Source organism: Eumetopias jubatus, unplaced genomic scaffold, assembly GCF_037043125.1.
Source record: "Eumetopias jubatus isolate StellerSeaLion01/CBP00866 unplaced genomic scaffold, mEumJub1_p1.0 scaffold_3, whole genome shotgun sequence".
Lineage (NCBI taxonomy): Eukaryota > Metazoa > Chordata > Mammalia > Carnivora > Otariidae > Eumetopias > Eumetopias jubatus.
Window position 1 is genome coordinate 38,052,281 of NW_028274809.1, and position 12,043 is coordinate 38,064,323.

Below are 12,043 nucleotides of genomic sequence, written 5' to 3' on the forward strand. Positions count from 1 at the left end.
AGGAGGCAGCAGTGAAACACAAGGCTGTAGGAGTCTGAAATGGTCATAATTTGATCTTTCATATATCTGCATATAATAATGAACCATGTAGTTCAATAGAGTTTTAGCATATTTAAAACTACAGTTACATTACTTCAATTAAATATACTAAAGAGTGACTATAAAAATGGCAGCTTTCATTGGAAATATAAAAGATTACATAATTTGCAGGGTGCCTGGGTGGCTCAGTCGTTAAGCGTCTGCCTTCAGTTCAGGTCATGATCCCAGGGTGCTGGGATCGAGCCCCGCATTGGGCTCCTATTCAGCGGAAAGCCTGCTTCTCCCTCCCCTAGTCCTCCTGCTTGTGTTCTCTCTCTCACTGTCTCTCTCTCTGTCAAATAAATCTTTAAAAAAAAAAAAGATTATGTAATTTGGATATTGTTCATATAGCAGTTCATATTGCTAAATAATTTTAAGCATTTTATTAAAGATTTTATTTATTTATTCATAAGAGACAGTGAGAGAGAGAGAAGCAGTGGGAGAAGCAGGCTCCCTGCTGAGCAGGGAGCCCAATGCGGAACTCGATCCCAAGACCCTGGGATCATGACCCGAGATGAAGGCAGACGCTTAACCATCTGAGCCACCCAGGGGCCCAATTTTAAGCATTTTGATAAGCAGAGTAAACCAAATATTCCTCTTAATATCCATACATTAGGTTGCTTAACAATTTATTATAGTCCAAAAGCTTTAGCCTAGCTCATGTCTGAATTTTCACAAATTCTTAACATGACCCAAATCAATGAAGTTTTACTTTCTTGTAGGCACTAAAGTGTATGGCTGTGGAGTCATCTTGTCTGGTTTAATCACAGCCTCACCACTAACTAGCAATTTGGGCAAGTTACCAAATCTCTCTTTTCCTGAGTTTCCTCATCTGAGAATAATGATAGTATCTACCTTATGGAGTTTTGTAAGGGTTAATTAAGATTAGGCATATAAAGCATTTCACATAGTGCCTGGCACAAAATAGGGACTCAGTATATGTTACCTATTATTTTTTACTATAACTGCTAAATATATATGGAGATTGACAGTCTATTCCCTTTTGAAAATATGGTGAAATTACTTGCCAGTGTTTATACATTGCATGTTTATCTGAGGAAACAATGTTTTATAAATATTTCAAAAACACATAGCAATCTTCAGAAGTAAATTGGTGGAAAGAACATATATATGTCTTGGACAGTTTTCATAGAGTTACATCATCAGAGCAAAGCTTTTGACATTGAGCAAGTTCTTAGCTTTATACTGGAAGGTGAATCTATTTCTAAACTTTGATCTTTGTCTATGAAGCTTTTAAGCAAATGAGCATAAAAAAGTGTATTGACATTTTCTTTTAGAAACTATGAAGATAAATGATAGAATGTTGCTTGACCTTCGGTATTTTTCAATTTTAATCATAAAAATCTACTTTGCATTTGTACAGTTTTCAAAGCAATGACAAAATGCTTTTTTTCATCAGTAATTCACAATAGTCTTGTAAAGTATAATAAAGCATTTACAAATCATGTAGTGTCAATTTAAAAGTAACCAACCACACCCAATAATGCTGTGAACAGCACCATTTGTTCCTTCTTCCAAAGAGCTGAGCAAGGACTGATGGTGGCTGGGGAGCTAGGAGGAGGAAGATGGATGGCTTGCAGCTGCTGTTAACCGCCTATGCTTTCAAATTCTAGCCAAAACAATTACCACCTCCCTCTGAATTTCCTGGTTTCAAAAGTAATAGAGCCAAGGGGCACCTGGCTGGCTCAGTCAGTAGAGCATGTGACTCTTGATCTCAGGATTGTGAGTTCGAGCCCCATGTTGGGTGTAGAGATTACTTAAAAATTAAATCTTTAAAAAAATAAACAACAAAAAAGCAATTGAGCCTCTGATATTACTGCCTTAGTATAAGGACATCAAAGCAAAGGAGGACGTCAAATCAAAGGCTTGGCCTCAAGCACCAAGCCTGTTGTGGAGAGGTAATAACTCACTCTGGGCAACACTGATGAAAATTCTTCACTCTGTGTGCACAACTCTCCCCTTCCTCACGTCTCTCAGCTGAATCAGGCTTCTAGTCTCTTTTCAGCACAGTTTAAAACATTAGTAAGAATCGAGGGAATTACATAAAGGGAAGTTCTCATAAAAATTCCTGGATTTATTTTTCCTCTTTTTGCTCCTGGGTTTACTTTTCTTGAATGATGCTGGCATGTTTAAAGCAAGTCCCAATGTTGGATAAGAAGGACGATTTGTTACAAGAGTGAACCCTAGCCCATCTATCATCATCCTTCTCTTCTTCCCACTAATGAAGAATTGGATCACTTTTTCTGTATCCTAGGATGCTGAACACTGTCTAATGTGATCTAGGTGGCCTGGCCTGGACCTGAGCAGGCTCTGGTCAGCAGAGTCCCTGGTGTGACCCATAGCAGAAGTTGCAAACCAAGGAGATAATGGGCCATAAGCAGCCTTCAGACAGGTCTCACTTGATGTGTACAGTATTAAAATATTTGAATTAACTGTCACTTTTTAAAATTGGCAAATATTACATAAGAATCTGGATTTGGGAGTCTTCTTAAAAATTAGAAGATCCTAATAACAACTGGGCCCACATGCTTATATGGCAGCCCTGAGCCGTAGCTACTGCCCTTTTTGGACGAGGTTCTAAGTCTTTTCGAGGTCCCACAGCCTCCTCCAAAACAGGTCCTTTCTTCATTTTATCAGCCTGGTGCCTTCAGGCATTTGAGTCTGGGGCTCAACATAGTAGGTCAGTGAGTTAGGAAGCCCTGATCTGGAGTGTGAGCTTAGGGGTGCCTAATCCACAGTGTGAGTTGGGACATGAGATCTAGAGCATGCATTAGGGCCTCTGCTCTAGAGTGTGAGTTAGGAACCTCTAGAATTCTACAGGTTGGGAGCCAGACCATGTTTTTGGAATAAATCCAAATCCCTACAATGATCTTTCTGGAGATTTTTTAAATCAACAATGACTTATCTCTGAAGACAACTTCATCTGAAGCTCTCTTTCCTGAACTGGACCACCAACAGACAGGCACACCCCTGGTGTCTGAGTGTTTACTTTGTGCCAAACACTGGGCTCATGTTTTACAGTTACTATGAACAACTATTTACTATTGAACAATTCTGTGAGGTACTACAATTATTTATCCTTGTCTCAGAGAGGCAAAGTAACTTGTTTCAGATCTGGTAAATGGCATAATCATGATTTGAACCTAGGTGATTTGCTTCAAGAGTCTAATGCTCTTAGTAAAATACTGCATTGCGTCTCTTTCCAGAGGAGAGGACCTTATTTATTTAAAAAAGCAGGCAACAGTTATATAGCATATACTGCATGCCAGATACCTTCTAGGAACAAATATTAATTTATTTAATCCTTCTGACAATCCTATAGGGTAGATCCTATTCTTATTCTCACTTTGCTGATAAGGAAACTGGGGAACATGGGTACAAAGTACCTTGCCAGGCTAGTAAGTTGCAGAGCTGGAATTGGCACCCAGGTTCTACAGTCTGTTTTTTAAACTGATGCTCCACAAGTACCCTGGAGCTCTGTTAATTGAATATGTTAAACCTAATTTTTTTCATTTGTTGGTCCTTTAATAAGTATTTTTAAGCACTTGCCATAATTGTCATGTCTATGCTGAGTGCCACTTATCAAAAGACACAGACCTCCAGATAGAAGAACATATACACTTGAGGTGGTTGAATAATGAATGTAAGGAACTGAGCCCAAACAAACATGATCTTTACATAAACTTATGTTAAGATATATTTGTATAATTTTTTCCCTCTCTAAATTTTCTAGATTTCTCTGTAATTCCTCCCAAAAACCGCTGTGTGTGTTTGTGTGTGTGTGTGTATGTGTGTGTGTTTAGTGCATTAACATTTCTTTTGCTTTGAGACTCAAGAAAATAACCTTACTTTAGTGAGAGTGCAAGAGGGTGTGGAGTTAACCTGGAAGGCTGGATTTATTCCATTGACATCACCAGAGAATGAGATGTTCCTTAGAAATACATTCTCCACTTGAACAAGAACCCCCTTAAGGACCAGTGTTATTCTGTTATAGCTATCTTCTTAAGAGGTGATTGTTTTTAACATGTTACATAACTCTGCCTTTGAAAACCATATTCTGAAACAAGAGAATGGAGGGAATGCATTCATTATCATTATCAATTTGGGACAATGAAGTGTAGAAAGCCCATTAAGTGACCCTAAACTGTAAAGTTTTTATAGTTCTTTTATCTAGTTTTATAATTCATTTTATTACCTCTGATGTCATCTATCTCCCTTGCTACTACTGTTGTGTCCCTGCTCCTTCTTAGCGGGTCTCTGAGCCTCGACCAAATCACTTGGCATTGAACATGAGATACTTTCAAGTTGTACACACAGGCAGAGAATTAAATAACATTGAGTCTCATAGACAGAAAGTTGTGCCCTTTTCAATTCTTTTTAAGCCTTCCAATCAGTTTGGAGTTAATATATCTTTAAAACCTCTCTAACAGCTAATTTTCCTTTTCAACAAAAAGAACAGAGCTGTGGCTCAGAATCTTTGGTAGATAACATTATCTGGCTAGAATCTAACAAGTGTTTTCATTGTATTCATTTGTATGACAGCTTTCTACTTACGGTAAGTGATTCTGCTTTTATGGTCATATGAGAAATATAGATTCCTATTGAAATAAATGGAAGTTTAAAATGAAAATTAAGAGGCACCTGGGTGACTCAGTCAGTTGAGCGTCCAACTCTTGATCTCAGCTCAGGTCTTGATCTCAGGGTCGTGGGTTCAGGCCCCACATTGAGCTCCAACTTTAAAAAACAAAAAAGAAAAGAAAATTAAAAGAGGAAATTTAAGAATATGGAAATATAGATGGTACTCAGATATGATAAAAATTGTGAAAGTGTGCTCAATGACTTAAGTTTGGGATACACCACCCCAGTCCAATACACACTTGGTAGTAAAGGGAGCTGAGGGTGGCTCCATGCCTCTCATGAAAAAGTGGATGATCTTTGTGAGAACTTTTTGAGAACCATACATATATTTAAAGAACTGAGCATGTCAGAGTCCTACTATTCTTCCCTGCCACCTGCAGTTTGGGTGAATACTCTCTATGTACCTGTCTCCTCCACTGTTCAGTCTGTGTCATACCAGCTAGCTTCTTCTATGGGACAGCCCTTCACATATATCCAGATGGTATCCTGTTCCTCCTTTATTTGACACATAGTTGCAGAACACCTGTAAGGGTCTTCAGACCCCTCACTCTCCTGAACACATTGTTTTTAACATACTCCAGCTTGAAACTGCCTCTAATTTGGCCCTTAAATTGAACATAATCCACTTATTAACTCAACAAATATTAACTGAGCATCAAAGTGGTAGGCACTGTTCTAGGTATAAAGAAATAGTGGTGAACAAAATGTGAATATCCCCCTGCCTTCATAGAGCTTTCATTTTGGTGAGGGAGGCAGATATTAAATAAGATAACGGGGTGAGGGGCACCTGGGTGTCTCAGTCAGTTGGGCCTCCAACTCTTGGTTTAGGCTCAGGTCATGATCTCATGGGTCAAGGTATCAAGTCCCTGTTTGGGCTCCACACTCAGCGGGGAGTCTGCTTGAAGATTCTCTCCCTATTCCCCTTCCTCCACTCGCATGGGCATGTGTGCACAGGTATGCACTCTCTCTCTTTCTCTCTCAAATAATTAAGTCTTTAAAAGAAGATAACCAGGGTGAATACACTAGTATATTCTGATTATTATTTAGCTGGTGATAAATGTGTAAGGGAAGGAAAATAAACAGGAAGTATTCCAATGTTGCTATACTTAGCACAGAATTCAGTACTCAACACAGAGTTCAGTGAGCCACCTTCCTATGGAGGCAATTTTCTTTCAGATGACCATGATCACATTGGATTAACTGCTAACTTATAATTAATCTGTGGTCAGCTAAAGTCTCTAGGGCTTCCTTTTTCCCCCACCAAATGAACATGTATTTAATCAGATTTTTCTCATTCTGTGTTTTGAACTATGAAAAGAACTAAGAATTTATCCCTTTTCAAAATTTTTTTTGGAACATTTATACCACCAAACCAAGAGTTCTTCAAATCCTCATTTTCTTAGCCAATGTATTTGCAAACCACTTCTTTGCTATATAATTATCATTTTTCATTGACTCCAAAACACTGTTGATTGTAAAACACACCATTACTTTATGTACTAAGAGAAGAAAAGAATGTATGAATTGAACTATGACTTACTACTGTCTCACTTAGTAATTTAATTTTTACCAATAGTAAAAGCTCCATTAGACATTTTTAAACATTAATTATATTCCTTCTATCTCTCTCCTACATACATAAAAAAGGAAAAATAAGTGCAATAAAGATATCCCTAAAGCATCTTTACACTCAAGCCCCAATTCTTGTAAATCACTTTCAAACTCAGAGCCCATGTGTCCCCTTATTTCCACATTATTTTTCCTCTGGGCTGTCAGGAGTATTGGAAATGCCACATTTCTGGGGCGCCTGGGTGGCTCAGTCGTTAAGCGTCTGCCTTCAGCTCAGGTCATGATCCCACAGTCGTGGGATCGGGCCCCACATCAGGCTCCCTGCTCCGCGGGAAGCCTGCTTCTCCCTCTCCCACTCCCCCTGCTTGTGTTCCCTCTCTCGCTGTGTCTCTCTCTGTCAAATAAATAAATAAAGTCTTAAAAAAAAAAAAAAAGGAAATGCCACATTCCTTAAAAGAGTGCTGGGCTTTTCTCTGAAGTACCTGACACCCATTCTGCAAGTTTGAGACTGAGGCTCCTTGATATTGCCAGAGGTTACCAATGGCAAGTTTTCAGGCAACAACCAGGGAACTAGGACTCATAGTGTGGTTCAAGTGATCCTTAAATAGTTTGTTGAGTGAAACCTCAAGCACTCTGTCTAGGCATGCCATAGGGAAAAACAACCCAACTTCACACAGGTAGTGATACCCACTATAATTATCACCTGGCCAACAGTAGTGGTTAAAATGCCAGGAGAGATTTCCAAGCCAAGGCACATCCTTTATTCTTGTACTGAATTTTATAATTTATGAAGACACACTTTTATAAAAATGAAATGCTCATCTCTGCTCATATATTTTAAGTTATCAGCTATAATCTACATATTTCTGTGTTTCACTTTTGTCAGATAAATAGTATTTTTCATAAACTTTAAAATTTCTTATACTTTCATGAATTTTTAAGTTTTCATTTTACAGTCTACCTTGCCAAGGTCATCATGTAAAACCAATGGAAGAGCATCAAAGTTTATTTTTCTGTCATCATTTTGAGGGAGAAGTCATAGCATACCTTTTCAAACCAGTAAACTAGTGCCATTGTACTTTAAAAAAATATATATTTAACATAAATGTAAGACCTAAACTATAAAACTCCTAGAAAAAAACATAGGGGAGAACCTTCATGACATTGGATTTGGCCAAGATTTTTCAGATATGATACCAAAAGCAGAGGCAACAAAAGCAAAAATAGATAATGGGACTATATCAAACTTAAAAACCTCTGTACATCAAAGGACACAATCAACAGAATGGAAAGTCAACCTATGAAATGGGAGCAAATACTATATCCAGAATATATTAAAGAACTCCTACAACTTAACAACAAAAATAACCCAATTTAAAAATAGGCAAAGGGCTTGAATAGGCGTTTCCCCAAAAATGATACACAAATGACCAATGAGCACATGATGTCCAACATCACTAATCATTGGGGAAATGCAAATCAAAACCACAATGAAATATCACCTCATACCTATTAAGATGACTACTATTTAAAAAAAGGTACAAAAAACAAGTGTTGGCAAGGATGTAGAGAAATTGGAACACTTGTACTCTGTTAATGGGAATGTAAAATGATGCAGCTACTATAGAAAACAATATGACCATTCCTCAAATAATTAAAATTAGAATTACTATATAATCCATCAATCACACTTGTGGGTATATATCTGAAAGAACTGAAAGCAGGATCTCATACAGATATTAGCACATCCCCATTCATAGCAGCAGTATTCACAATAGCCAAGTAGAATCAACTCAACTGTCCACTGATGGATGAATGGAGAAACAAAATGTGGTATATACATACAATGGAATCTTATTCAGTCCTAAAAAGAAAGGAAATCTTGTCATGTGCTACAACATGGATGAACATTACGTGAAATCAGCCCGTCACAAAAAGACAAAATAAGTTGACCCACGAACAACATGGGTTTGAACTACACAGGTCCACTTACATGCAGATTTTTTTGTAAATACAGTACAGTACTGTAAATGTATTTCTCTTCCTTATGATTTTCTTCATAACATTTTCTTTTCCCTAGCTCACTTTATTGTAAGAATACAGTATATAATACAACATACAAAATATGTGTTAATCAACTATTTATGTGGCTTCCAATTGACAGTAGGCTACAAGTAGTTTTTAGGGGGTCAAAAGTTATATGCAGATTTTTGTCTGCATGGGGGCTGATGCCCCAACCCCCACGCTGTTCAAGGGTCAATTGTAATGTATGGTTCTACTTGTATAAAGTATCTAAGTTCGGGCGCCTGGGTGGCTCAGTTGGTTAAGCGACTGCCTTCGGCTCAGGTCATGATCCTGGAGTCCCGGAATCGAGTCCCACATCGGGCTCCCTGCTCAGCAGGGAGTCTGCTTCTCCCTCTGACCCTCTTCCCTCTCATGCTCTCTGTCTCTCATTCTCTCTCTCTCAAATAAATAAATAAATAAATCTTTAAAAAAAATAAAGTATCTAAGTTCATCAAATTCAGAAGCAGAAAGTAGATTTCATTTATTTTTTTAATTCTTTTTTTCTTTTTTTTTAAGATTTTTTTTATTTATCTGACAGAGAGAGAGAGCAAGAGAGGGAACACAAGAAGGGGGAGTGGGAGAGGGAGAAGCAGGCTTCCTGCTGAGCAGGGAGCCCGATGCGGGGCTCAATCCCAGGACCCTGGAATCATGACCTGAGCCGAAGGCAGTCACTTAACGACTGAGCCACCCAGGCGCCCCCAGAAAGTAGATTTTAATATGTACATATATAATATATATTGTCTTTGACATAGAACCTTTTTGATTGTGGTAAAATATACATAAAGTTTACCATGCTCACCATTTTTAAGTGTACAGTTAGTGGCATTAAGTACATTCACATTGTTGTGCAACCATCACCACATTATATGCAGATAAAGATTATAAGCAGATACCATATAATCTTTAATGATGAAGGTGATATTACAGAACTAAAATAATCAAATAATATTAATTACTAACTGCTGAGCATCTGGTAAAACGACAGAATAATTGAAATATTTTCAAATATTCTATATTTACTAACAACTTAAGTGCCTTTTGAATTAATTAAGTACCTTTTATATATTGGCTGCTGCAGCGCTCCACTCTCTGGGATCATGGCAAGATCACAGAGAACAAGCAGAGCACTGGCTGCGTAAATTGCTCTGCACTCTAACCCAGAGTTCCAGGAAAGGGGACTTTTCCCAATTCTCAGTTCTTGGTTTCTGGGGTTTCCTTCCAAGCAGTGGCACCAGAGTAGACTAGGTGAGACAACATGGGACCAAACAGTGACTCCAAGCGTGGCAGCAAGGGAAGCAACAGCAGGATCGAGAAGCTCTCCAAGCCTACAGTCTTATTCTTTGTATGTGATATGGTCCTCTCCCAAATTTCTCCAGATTTCACTCCAAGATGGAGCTAATTAGACCCAGTGTAGCTCTACCTCTCATTCCTTCTTACCTCTTTTTCTATGTGGTTTTCTTCATTGCAATATTATTAATGTAAGGAACATAAAATGGGGCCTGAAGCTAGAGCCTTCTGAAGTGAATTATGACCCTTAACTCCACCTGGTTGAATTTTCACCAGGTTCTTGACCACCTTCACTTTTATAATCAAAAGAGTAACAATTCCACAACACTGCCTGTGTGTTCTTTCCCTGTTGTGTCTCTCTCCAACAAGTCATAGAGAAACTGTACATTTGTTCCTGAATTTACTGGCTAACTTTTTTGGTTTCCATTAGCTAACCTTGATGGCTTTCCCTCCTTTATGCAATAATTTCACCTCATAGTTCCCCTTATGAACAGTATTTCCAACTTAACATCATAACCTGGGGAAAATGCTGGGCATAGAAAGAGAAATAAGGTAGGTTCCTTGCCCTGAAGGAATTCTCTAACAGCAGAGATAAACATATAAACAAGTAACTCTACTGACATCTGAAAGGGAAATAGTAGAATGCACAGCACAGGGGAAGCCGTAATTAACCAGGCACAGTGGAGCAAGAAAGGAAATCAAGGCCTGGCAGCAGGAAACAGGGAGCGAGATTCAGGAAGGGCAGTCGTACAGGCCCGCCAAAGCAAGACACACAAGAAAACCTGTGACAAGAGTGAAGGCTGAATGAGAAGAAAGAGGCCAGACTATGAAGCTTCTTTGGTGTCAGGCTAAAGCACTTCCGCTTTCTACAATATGCAACAAGATCCATTAAAAGATTGCATTTTTAAAAAATTTTTGTAGGATTAGCATATAATTCTAAAAAGTTTAGGTTATGTTTCATTCCTTAGTCTTAACAGTTTATTCTGTTTTTTAGTTTTTCCTTTTCTTTGTTTGGAAATCAGGGTTTAGTTAAAATACTTAAAAAGTAAAACCAAATGAATCACAGAGTGATTGCCACACAACCACAGAGAACAGGACCGTTTTGCAATGAAATCCAGCTGTTTCTTCAAAGTCCAAGATGCATCTCTTTTTTTTGTTCCTACACCTAGTGATAAAGAAAATATATTGTAAATAAATTATGTAAATCTAGAAGAGGATCAGAATTTGTGGAAATGGATTTGTCTTGGTTTATATAACTTTCCTACTGAGTGTTTTATTTTCTTTTGAGAAGTTGGCATGAATACCCAGTGTTGGTGGATTTCTGTTCCATCACGTGGATATTAGTGTAAGAGGAGGTGGGGATTTCCTCTGACCCTTCTTCTTTGTCTGCTTCTTAACCTCCTTCCTGTGTTCAGGCAATTAGCTGCAGTTCTTTGCTGGATGCCACTGACCAAACTGACAGAAGGCCAACAGCCAGCACTGCCCATATCTGGAATTAATTTCATATGTTTTGTCACTCAAGATAATCAAATTGCAGGTCTATTTCTAGATATTAATTCTTGATTGTTTTCCAGAAAATGAAGAATATTGTTGCAGAAAATAAAGTTGTTTTTTAAATTAATTCTGCTTGAACATAAAGAACATTTTCCCAAATAACACATCCTTCTCCTTTTACTAAAAATCATACACATTGGACAGCTTTATAGTTTCTATAGATTTACCCTGCTTCAAAGGGATAATTCAACTGCATATCAATTTTGCATTTGAAGTTCCTCTACATTTAGGAATTTTACTTATTAAAAAAGAACTTCTGGGGCATTTGGGTGGCTCAATCAGTTAAGCATCCAACTCTTGATTTCCACTTGGGTCATGATCTCAGGGTTGTGTGATTAAGCCCAGTGTCAGGCTCTGTACTGGGTGTGGAGCCTGCTTGAGATTCTCTCTCTCCCTCTGCCCCTCCCCCCATTCTTTTTCTCTCTCTCCCTCTCTAAAAAAAAGACCTTCTGGATACCTTTACTTTTTCAATTCCTTTCCTCAAACATTTATATAAGTATTGAAATCAGTATTCTGCTAAGCGAAATAAGTCAGAGAAAGACAAATATATGATTTCACTCGTGGAATTTAAGACAAAACAAGATGAACATAGGGGAAGGGGAGAAATAAAAACAGGGAAGCAAACCGTAAGAGACTTTATAGTTAAGAGAACAAACTGAGGCTTGCTGGAGGGGAATAAGGTGGAGGGATGGGCATTAAGGAGGGCACTTGTTGGGATGAGCACTGGGTGTTACACGTAAGTGATAGAAATAAGAAAGCAGGGGCGCCTGGGTGGCTCGGTTGGTTGAGCGACTGCCTTCGGCTCAGGTCATGATCCTGGAGTCCCGGAATC

General features: G+C 38.3%; 1 protein-coding gene across 2 annotated transcripts in view; it reads left to right on the forward strand.

Annotated features, from left to right (window-relative positions):
* RFTN2 (raftlin family member 2) overlaps window positions 1-12,043 on the forward strand; it is a 66,678-nt gene that overhangs the window by 7,265 nt on the left and 47,370 nt on the right. The gene's annotated exons all lie outside the window — the stretch shown is intronic.